The sequence below is a fragment of the Coturnix japonica genome, chromosome 1 (genome assembly GCF_001577835.2).
Source record: "Coturnix japonica isolate 7356 chromosome 1, Coturnix japonica 2.1, whole genome shotgun sequence".
Classification (NCBI taxonomy): domain Eukaryota; kingdom Metazoa; phylum Chordata; class Aves; order Galliformes; family Phasianidae; genus Coturnix; species Coturnix japonica.
Window position 1 is genome coordinate 41,541,136 of NC_029516.1, and position 10,971 is coordinate 41,552,106.

At 44.1% G+C, this 10,971-nt stretch overlaps 1 long non-coding RNA gene across 2 annotated transcripts in view; it reads left to right on the forward strand.

The window, feature by feature from the left end:
* Nucleotides 1–8,218, forward strand: part of LOC107311744 — a 12,167-nt gene extending 3,949 nt beyond the window's left edge. For both annotated transcript variants that reach the window (XR_004306875.1, XR_004306874.1), the window contains exons 2-3: nucleotides 2,113–4,340; nucleotides 7,179–8,218. This is a non-coding gene — a long non-coding RNA (uncharacterized LOC107311744). The remainder of the gene's footprint in view (nucleotides 1–2,112; nucleotides 4,341–7,178) is intronic.
* The last annotated feature ends 2,753 nt before the right edge of the window (nucleotides 8,219–10,971 follow it).

Below are 10,971 nucleotides of genomic sequence, written 5' to 3' on the forward strand. Positions count from 1 at the left end.
TCCTTCCTTCCTTCCTTCCTTCCTTCCTTCCTTCCTTCCTTCCTTTCTTTTTTTTTTTCTTTTCTTCTTTTTTTTTTTTTTTAAACCACTGGAATTTTTCCAACCGTTGTCAAATGAGTAATGAAAACATTTCATTGACTCATCGTGTTTTGAAGCAGCTTGATTCCCATGTTTTCTGTATGAAAATAGACCCGTGGATAATCCGGAGTGACGTCTACTGATTAAAGCTTCATATTTCATTGCTTACGTTGCTGTTAAAGCCGAGCTCTGATATAAGGCAGCACCTCTCAGGCATATGAAGGAAAGAAGGGAGATAGAGTGCTGTTACTTTTCACTGTGCCCAGTGATCGACTTTTCTGAGCCAAGTGTTTGGCATGCTGGGCCAGTGCATGAAGGAATGAGGGAGTGCTTGCATGGGGTTTAGTGTAATTGGAAGTCAGATCACAGCAGCATCACGGCAATGATAGTGCTGTTCAGCAGAGGCCCAGAGTGAGGATGGAAAGCTCCCCATTGCTGCCCATCCCAGGAAGAAATGAAAAGGGTCAGTGGTGAAGCTGAGGAAGAGAGGAGCAGGGAAGGCAGGAGGTGCTCCCTGCAGTCCTTTACTGGGAGCAGTCTCTGGGTTAAAACACTGTCTGCAAGACGGGCATTGCTTCCCTCACTGCCCTCTTTGTAGGTCTGTGGGATGGACAAGAGGGTCAGGGCTTCTTCTGGTGTCCCGAGGTGCTGTGAGCTGCTGCCCCCTGGCAGGGCTTTGCTTCAGGAAGGAGGTGGAAGCCCCGAGGCTGGCTGTGGCATAGCCTGAGCTCCAGGTGTGCTTGGTTCTGCCTATTGCTCAAAAACCCCACACCCAAAGACCTGTTTTCAACAGTACATCTTCTAGTTCTGTCATCTTCCTGGAAGCGAGGACTGAGTTGGCATTTATTCCCAAATTGAAGCAGTTCACAAACCACATCAATTATTTCTCATGTGCAGCTGTTTTATCCATATGCTGTGGCTCCAGGCACTGTAAGGTTTTTTTCCTTTCTCTCCTTCTCTTTTTACCATACGTTTTGTAAAAGCAGGAATGAAGGGGAACCAGCTGATCTGCATACATCCCACTTGCAGTGGATTCAGGAGAATAAAAAGCAAAGCATGAGAAAGGACTGGCCACAGAAAGGGATCTGTTTGTAGGCACTTGGTGCAACCTCTGCTGGGACTGAATATGACTTTTCATCTACTAGACTGTAAAAAAGTAATGGGTGTGATACCGTAGTGTTGTTAATGCTTCCTATGGTCTTTGCATCTGAGGGGACTTAAGCATCCCTACCATTAAAGATCTGAGGTAGCTGGTGTATACTAAGTAAAGTGGGGATAATAGGGAATGTGGGGTAGAGATGCTTTTCTTGATCAAACCATAAGGCTAGCGTTAAAATTTGAGCTCTAGTGTATTAGAGAAGTCTGCCTGTATCCATACTCCTCTCCTTACTATGAGAATCTCAGCTCATATGCTGCATTGGGTTGTTGGCAGGCCCTCTACTCTGTTCTAGACACTGTCTTGCTTTCTGCTGGATGTACAGGCAATGTGGCATCATGGCTATTTCAGTATCTTCTCTTTCGCTAGGCAGAGGACAAAGCCATTTCATACTTAAGATTCCTTGACCCGTATGAGGCTGTGTACAGTAAGAGTCACCACATTGTGATGCAGTATGAAGACCTAGTGCCAGAAAGAGCTCGTGCTGGGCTGAGTGCACTCATTACAGTCAGACTTCATGGTACGGGTTACTTAGCACTACTGAGCATTGCTGAGTGCTGGCATAATTTATAGTGGAAAACACATCTTAAAAGGGGAATTTATTCTATTTGTCTAACATGCAACTTGCAAATTATCTACAGTACTTCACACAGTTAATTGATTTACCTTGTCAGTAGAAGTGGCAGACCACTTAGCTCTTCAAACTAGAAGGGTTTCATAAATATAGAGTGTGCTGTGTCTGACAGTGTAATGCAGCAGAGCTATGAATTCAAGTGGCACATGCACATGGGTCTGCATTTAGTCTAGTCACCATGTGCCTGTTGTCAAGCCTGGATCACTAGAGAGCTTTTAAATGTCTTTTCTTTTTTTCTTCCTAGGTGGTTAAATACGACAGTGCTAGTTCTTCACTGTGTCTCTGGATGTAGGACATATATGGACTAAGAAGATACACAGGGAACCAACTTATTTCTAGCTGCCTTATTCTGGCATATATTAAAGATGCATCATAATTTTTCCTGTGGTTGAAAATTGAACAATAAGCTAAACTGGCTTTTATTTTGCTCCTGCTTACTGCTAGTTCTGGTATCTCAAAACCAAGCAGTAAGTGTAGACATAAAATACCAGCACAGCCTGCAAAAAGCATTAACACCTATGAGGGAGTCTTTCAGGGGGTATCTCCATCCTCCTCAAAGCAACTCTCAATTTCAGGCCATAGTGTGCTTGCCTCTAATTCACAGTATCCAGCAGGAACGTGGAGATCTGGATACGTTTTGCAGTAGATCTCAGAAGAATGACAGATTTTTACATGAGATCCTGCAGATGATATGCCTGTACCCAGAAGATTCAGGTATTGGTTCCTGGAAGCTCTCAGAGGAGAAAGACAGCTTCACTCTGCACATCTAAATATGTTCATCGACTTCTCACCCAGTGTAGATCTTGCATAAAGACACCATATTTATATGCAGCTAAGTGCACTAGTTCATCTAGGTCTTTCAGCAACAACATGTAGGCTTATGTAATGATATTACAACATGCAAGCCTTCTTTATGCAATTGTTTTAAACTCTGCTGAAATCTCAGGGCTGGTTTTGATAGCTAGTGGCCAAAGATTCTGCTGGCATCTCCTTCCACTGTGCTTGGAAATGGAAAGCACACAAGAAGGGAAGGATACCAGCCAGGTGCTGCTTGGTGTGCAGAGTGAAGCCATTCTACAGACAACCCTGCAACTCTTGTTGATAAGAGTATGTTAATTCAGTGGCAAACCGGAACATTGCTACGATATTTTTGAAGAAGTTGCTATATGCTTAAACTGGAACATGCCAAAAAGGGGGTGAAGTGGAAGAGTTCAGGTTTATCATCGTGCTATTGTTGTTGGCCTGGATCCCTGCCAGTTTTTGTTCAGCTTTAGGTGAGGTCTCTGCTTGGGATCAGCTGGCACACCTGTCCTTTTATGTATGATTGTTTTTATGTTTATGGTGGAGAGATTCGGCTCATTTGTTTACTGACACTGCTGGAGGTCCATGGCAGACATTACGTAGCTGCTCCTCGTGGATTTCTGGGCTGTCCCAATGGTGTGTCTGTGAAATTGATAAGGATTGGGTGCCTCTGTGGCACTTCACGGCCATGGGACCATAATATTCAAGAAGGTTGAAACCACATACCTAGGACTGAGTCAGCAGGCATTCTTTTGGGGCTTTTGGACAATGTTGTATTAAACAACAGCAGCAACACCAAGAGAAACAGATTCTTATTCTTGAAATGAGAATTTGAATAGCTTTTAAAATTATTCTTATGTTCAGAGCATCTTTCTGCATATCTTAAAGTGTTGTCACTGACAAGAGTCTCTGAGAGTTTTGCTATTTGCCATTTTCATTATATCAAAATAGCTGAGTTTACAGAGCAGCTGAAGGGTGTGAAAGAAACCCTCACTCCTAACAGTGATGTAGTGGTATGAATCCTGAGCAGAATTAAACATCTTTCTTACAAAAGAATCCTAACCAACCAGCTATTGTAGGCTGAAATGTTCTCAGTGTTTTTTCCTTGCTCCTTCAGATTTGTTTAGCAAATGTTGTTGACTTTCTTTCCTACCACCCTCTGCATCCCTATGTCCTTCTCTTCCCTCATTACCTTTCTGTTGCTTTTTATACCAAATTCATATAACATTTAGTGTAAGAAATTGCCACTGAAGAACATTGTACAACTGAATAATAAAAGAAATCCTAAAGCATGGAGGATTGGGTCATAGATGGTGCATTATAATTTTCTGGGTCATAGTAACATTCTTGTGCTATAAAGCATAAGTTCAGAAGCCAAAAGATTTGCGGAACTCAAAGTCATAGGACAACCACTCTTTGTGTTTTCTGTCTTTATGGAATGAGTCTAGACTTCTTGGAAAGCTCCCTATTGATAGCCTTGAAACTCTTCCTTCATAGCATAAGAACACTACTGTAGCAACAGAGTAACTTTCCATACGCCCAAGCTACATTCGAACACTTCAAGTCTGTATCCGTATCCTCACTTGACCTATGCTGTAGTCCCACAGAAGCTGCTGGAGTCTTGTGCCTAAGATCTTTGAAGATGCTCTGCTCTGCTCTGCTCTGCTCCAGGTGAGTGGCACTCCAGCACGTGGGCAGCTCTAAGCCATGTGCGCAGCAAAGATGTTACCGTGCAAAGGAAAACCCCAGGACATGCATAGGCTGGGTGCTGCTCTGACCTAATGATCAACCTGGCATAATAAACTACCTACTCAAGTCCTGACCCTCTAATATTCTAATCAGAAACCTAATGCTCTCCAGCCTGTTACAGGGAGCAAGGACAACTCAGGGCAACATGGGCCAGAAGGTGGCATGATGCCTGAAAAGCAGATGACAGGACACTCAGATTTGCAACACTACTGACTGTCTGTGGCCCCAGGCCCAGTGGAAATTACATTCCTACTCACTGAAGCACCGCTAAGCCTTTCAACCCTAGTCCCTTAGTTTGAGTTTTATGATGCCAAGGGGATTGGGCTCATTGCCCACTGACAACACGAGCAATGAATTAATGTTCCTTATGCCCTAGATCTTTTCTATAATGGAAAAACTCCTTAGACAGCACCCAGAGGGCTGTTCGTAGCTTTGGGAATCCAGTGTTGGAAAGATGCTGACATGCCGAAGGGAATCCATACAGGAGTGGGATGACTGAAAGGGGGAGGGCAAACCTTTGAAAAATAGGCAGAAAACCAAATCTGGCCTGGCTACATAGGAACTGAAGAGGAACCTTCCACATAAACACTTGTGCATGTACACATGGGATCATAGTGTGATCGTCTGAAGTAGTGTAGTGCACAACTCAGCTGAGCAAAAGAAAACCTGAATTGAATGCCAGAAACAATGAAAGGGAAGAAAAAATGAAAGAAATGTAAGTGAGGAGAAAGAAGCGCAGAGGATTTCTAGCTCCATTATAAAACTTTGTGATAGATAATATATGAATATCAAAGCAGTGAGAGACTTATGTTTCCATTTCCAGTTCATATGTCTTTACAGATCATAAGACAGAATGTACTGACCTACAGGGCTAATATTATTGAGAATCAAATAAACACATACATAGTTGCCTATGAATGAACAGTCTGCAGCCATAGACAGGATAAGAAACCTTTTAAAGACACGGACCAGACACTAAACTCTGGGGAATATCTCCAACCATCATCAAATACTTTCATAGTTTTCCATTCCAAGCTTACTTGGCTCTTCACCAGGTCCCAGACATTCTCAGAGATGGTGCATGGAATGACTGAATTAAGGCTGAGATAATGTTCTTCCCCAGTTTAAAAACAGAAAGCACCGGAAAAGTATGAGGAAAGATAAGAAATGTTTAAGAGTTAAATTCAGCACGATCCAGGAGTAAATAAAGCTGGGAACTTTTTATAGCTTTGTAATTTTGGCAGAGGGTAACATTCTAAATACATTCCTGACCGATGAGATCCCCAAACATCTGCAAAGATATGAGCTGATAAGAGATCCCTAATTCACATTTCATAGAGGACAGATGTAGACATTTCTAACAGCTGGAGTGACTGTGAGGCTTGGGCAGAGGCAGAGACACAAGCTGTCAGAAGCTGGGCGAGGAACTGCTCTCACAGCTGGATGGGAGAGTGGGGCTGCACCGTGAGAGCCCCTCCAGCCATCTGCCATGGGGAATCCTCCTGGGTGCAAGGTGATGCAAAGAGGTGACAAAGCTCTCCCTGTGCCCTGCCCACTGCAGATCTGAGTGCTGGGAACCTGCTTAGTTCCAAGGCTGTGGTATCCAAACACTCCCACAGAACAATTTTTAGTGAGCCCTGTTTCTCTGTTTCTCCTGAGTTAGTGTTTGAAAACGTGACCCAAGGGTACCAGGCTCAGGAGTGTCTACAGGAGTCTAAAGGCTGCAACAAAAGCTCTGAAACCTCTCTGACCCTTTGTTGTCCCTCAGAAACACACTACTCTGAGTTTCTTATAACCTTGTCAGGGACACAGGGTTCTTCCTGTTACCCTTTCTGTGCTGGGCCCACAAGCAGCCCCATATAACCACAGCATGCACAGCACTGCACAGCCAGCAGACAGCCAGGACAAGTTTCGGACGTGAACTCGGAGGCATTTTGGCTCCTTGTTGCCCTTGCCTAAATATGTCTGAGCTTCTAGAAACCAGGCAGGAGTGGGAACAGCACAGGGCAAGTAGCTCAGATTTTTAATGGGATTAAAATAGGTCTGAAACCAAAGAAGACAAGATCCGGTGATCCAATGTTGATTGACTCCCCTGAGAGTCAGCCAAGGAAAACATGCCACCATTCAGAGTCATGCCAAAGAAGAAAGAGGAGAGGAAGGAGATGAAAAGGAGAATGGAAAAAAAGCACAAAGCCACAAGCACAGTGCACATATCAAGCAGAGTTCTGCCATACCAGCACTGGAGTCTAATGAGGTCAGATGTTAAGTCTGATATCAGATATTAGTCTGATTTTAATAAGAAAATGAATCCGAACAAAAATATGTATAAACGCTTTTGAAGTCCTGAATTGCTGGTCTAGATAGGATGGAAGCAGAACAAGTTTGGGGGTCTGACACAGTTTTAAGGGCCTAGAAGAGGTCATTTTTCTTTCTCCTCTCATTCTCCAATTTATAGAGCAATGGGGCCTTCACATTTGGTGATCTAATCTGAAGTGTATTCATTGCCATGTAGCCTCTATACCTTCTTCCTAGCATGGAAAGGTGAAAGAAAATGAAGAAGCAAAAATGAAAGTTACTTTTTTTTTTTCTTTTTTTTTTTCTGAAAGAGCTGAAATAAAATGAAGTTTCATGCCTGTCCAAATTGTTCAATTTGAGCCATTTCACTAAAAATTCTGTTCTAAAGCATTAAAACAGAAAATAACATTCATTCTGATCCACTGTTTCCATACATGTTTGCCATCTTCCCCCTTGCTGCAGCAGTTCTGAGTAAGCTTCGGCATTCGACAAGAAGAGATGTGGGACCCATTATTTCTACATTTCATAAACAGCAATGCAGAGACAAAGAAAGTAATCACATTATACCAGCCTACACAAGGAGACAGGGGCAGAACTGAGAGCTCAGGTTCACAACAGAGGCGGGAGGAAGGCTAACAGCAGCTCATCAGATTGCCATTGTGAAGGGTTGCTCTCCAGTCTTCAACTTGAGTGTGGTGATTTACATTTTCTACTTTGGGACAATGTATTTTTCTTCAGCGAATTCTTGGCATTATGTGTGTTTGACTGTGGCCTCCTACACACAGCAGCCCTGTCTATTGGAGCTGAGCTCTCTGACAGCAGGTTTCAGTGCTCAGTGAGCAGCAATGATTGCTTGTGTTTTTGAAAGCAAGAATGGATGCTAAGAGCAATTTGGGTTTCTTTTTCAAGATAATTAAAAACAAAACAAAACAAAACAAAACTCACAAAACCAACAACAAAAAACATCCAAAACAACCCACAACAAAATACTGAATCCAGAAAGAACAACCCCCAAAACACAGCAACACGTTTGCATATATCTGTGTTACAACCACATTTGTGCTGTTGCTGGGACATGCGGTGACTGACTTTACAATACCATGGGCTCTCGGTGTAAGAATTTTAATTAACCTTAAGTTAAAGGTATAAAACTTGTGCTAGCATGTCCCAGAGAACTTTTGTAATATTAACCCAATAATGTCCAACATTTTCTGTCAGCTATAAGGTTTATCATAATTCACAAGAAATCTTGTAATCATGTAGATCTGAGCATTATGTCTCCCCAAAGCCCCTTTCATAATGGGAAATAGTGCCTAATGTTTTTTATTGTCTTTCTTTCCTCCCTCCCTTGGGCTGTACTCTATCTCCTCGATTGTCCTTCCTGCAGAAATTAAAGCTTTCCTTTTGAATGACTGGAGAAGATCAACCATTAAGTTTGTCATGGTTTAATAATTTTGTAATTTTTGCTATCAGTATTCCACATCATAACATCATATAAAGCATGAATAATTTTACTGAATCTGCAACTTATCAGAAGAAGACTACATCTCCCAGGGAACAACACGATAGGTCACGGGACCTGGACTCTATATTAACTCTGTCGCAGGAACAGACTGACGTCTTTCGAGTTCTGGCGTTCAGGGGAGTGTGTGGGAGCCTTCAGCCGTTCGCCTAGATTTACAGAGGCCTCTCGGTTACGGGACTCATTCTCTCTCCTATTTTGCTTGATTCGTTAGCTCAATTTTCAATTATATTGTATTATATTGTGTATCCTGTATTTCGATATAGTATTTAGTAAATAAAGTGTGCCTCCTTAGATCTGTTGCCGCTGTTTTCTTTTCTTAATTAATTTTTTTTCCTTTCGGTCCTAGGGCCCCTCCGGGGCCCACGGCCCCTGTCACGGGCGCAGGTGGATTTTTAGTTCAAACCGTGACAGATTTTGGTGAGAATGCGGGCATTTTGAGTTGCTGTTTTCTGTGTTTTCTTCTGTTGCTCTTTTAGCTTTTAACAGAGCTACGAGTTTTTTTTCCCTGTTAAGGAGCTATCTCGTGTTTGGGATCTTGCACCTGCGAGCTTGACCTTGAAAGTCCAGGCGGACTGCCAATACTCCGTATATTTTATAAACACTGCTGAGCTTTTGTTTTCTTTTACTTTCTCTCTCTATTGAGGGAAAAAGATTGTTTTCTCTACTAAATTTGTTTTACCAGGACTGTGTGCCATTGGTTCCTTTTTTGAGACGCTCGAAACATATTGGGCCATGTTTAAGCTAGCCACTTTTCCTTATGGAGCTATACAATTGTATAATGGATTGAAAGCATGGTTAGCAATGCTCACTTCGTATCTGTATACAGCTCCAGAGGGAGCAACTAATGCCAACTAATTATACAGAAATGGTGATTTTTAAGCGTGCTCCTCTTTCTTTCTATGAATCCTTTATGCAGTTTTTGAATGGCATCAGTGTGGTCACACTCTTAATCTCCCTGATCTTATTGTTGATTATTGTAATAATCTCACTCAGTATCTGGATTTATAACATCCGGAGGAAGTCTTCCTAGAACCAGAGAATACTGAGTGGCAGGAATTGAAGAGATTCTCAAAGGACAGACATCTTCAGTTGTTATGGAGCTTCACTCCTGAACACTTGAAGAATCCTGAGAGTTTGATTGCATATTTGAGGCAGGAATGTTTGTGGCTCAGGCAGATCTCAGGAGGCACAAATGATTTTGGGCCTAGCTAATGCTTATTGGCCTTAGTCAATACCATTCCTGAGAGAGAGAGTCTTAGAGCTGAGGCAGAAAAACTTTGGACTGAGAAAGGTAGAGAGAGAAAAAGGCTTTTGAAGCTGAGAGAAAAGAATCTCCTGTACCAACGAGGCTCAATCTGGTACGAGAAAGAGAGTCTTAGAGCTGACGCAGCAAAACTTGGGATGAGAAGGTAGAGAGAGAAAAAGCTTTTGAAGCTGAGAGAAAAGATCTCCTGTACCAACGAGACTCAATCTGGTACGAGAAAGAGAGTCTTAGAGCTGACGCAGCAAAACTTTGGGATGAGAAGAGTAGAGAGAGAAAAAGCTTTTGAAGCTGAGAGAAAAGATCTCCTGTACCAACGAGACTCAATCTGGTACGAGAAAGAGAGTCTTAGAGCTGACGCAGAAAAACTTTGGGATGAGAAAAGCTCCCTGCAATCCCAACTCAACACTCTCCAGTCCGAGCACAGCGCCCTCCGGTCCGAGCACGACATTCTCCAGTCCGAGCACGGCGCCCTCCGGTCCGAGCACGACATTCTCCAGTCCGAGCACGGCGCCCTCCGGTCCGAGCACGACATTCTCCAGTCCGACCACGTGCCCTCCGGTCCGAGCACGACCATTCTCCAGTCCGAGCACGGCGCCCTCTCGTTCAAGCACGACATTCTCCAGTCCGAGCACGGCGCCCTCCGGTCCGAGACGACATCTCCAGTCGAGCACGCGCCCTCCGGTCCGAGCACGACATTCTCCAGGTCCGAGCACGGCGCCCTCCGTCCGAGCACGACGCTCTCCAGTCGAGCACGGCGCTCTCCGGTCCGAGCACAACGCTCTCCGGTCCGAGCACAATGCTCTCCAGTCCGAGCACGGCACTCTCCAGTCCGAGCACAACGCCCTCCAGACTGAGAATAGCTGCCCCAGTCTGAGCGCGACATTCTCCCGTCGGAGCCGTGACACCCTCCAGACTGGTTACAACACCCTCCAGTCTGAAGCACAACATCCCTTCAGTCCGAATGTAACACCCTCCGATCCTGAGCGAAGATGTCCTCCGGTCCATGTACAGCGACCTCAATGGTTCAGTTTTCGATGCTTATCAAGAATCGATCGTAACAACCTCAGACCAATGTTACGATATGCCGTCCAATCTGAGCGCAACAACTTCTCCAGTTCAAACACGACGCGCTCGAGTCCGGGTTCGACACAATTCAGTCCAAGTACAACGCCCTCAGGGCTGAGTTCGACACCCTGGAGTTCGAGCGCGATCTCCTCCGATCCAAGCTATGCACCCTCCAGTCCAAGGGGAACATCCTCAAGTCTGAACCGTATGTACTCCAACTTAACCAACCACCGGGGGCACCAAACTAACAATGTTGGTTGCCCCTGTAGCAAGAGGGCGAAAAACCAAACGAGTTTCACTCAATAGAGAAAAATGCAGAAGGAGTTAGATAAGAGCGGAGGGGAGTTAGGAGAGCAGGACTCAGGAGAGCAGTGGGGACTCCAGGAGAGCAGGGGGACCAGGAC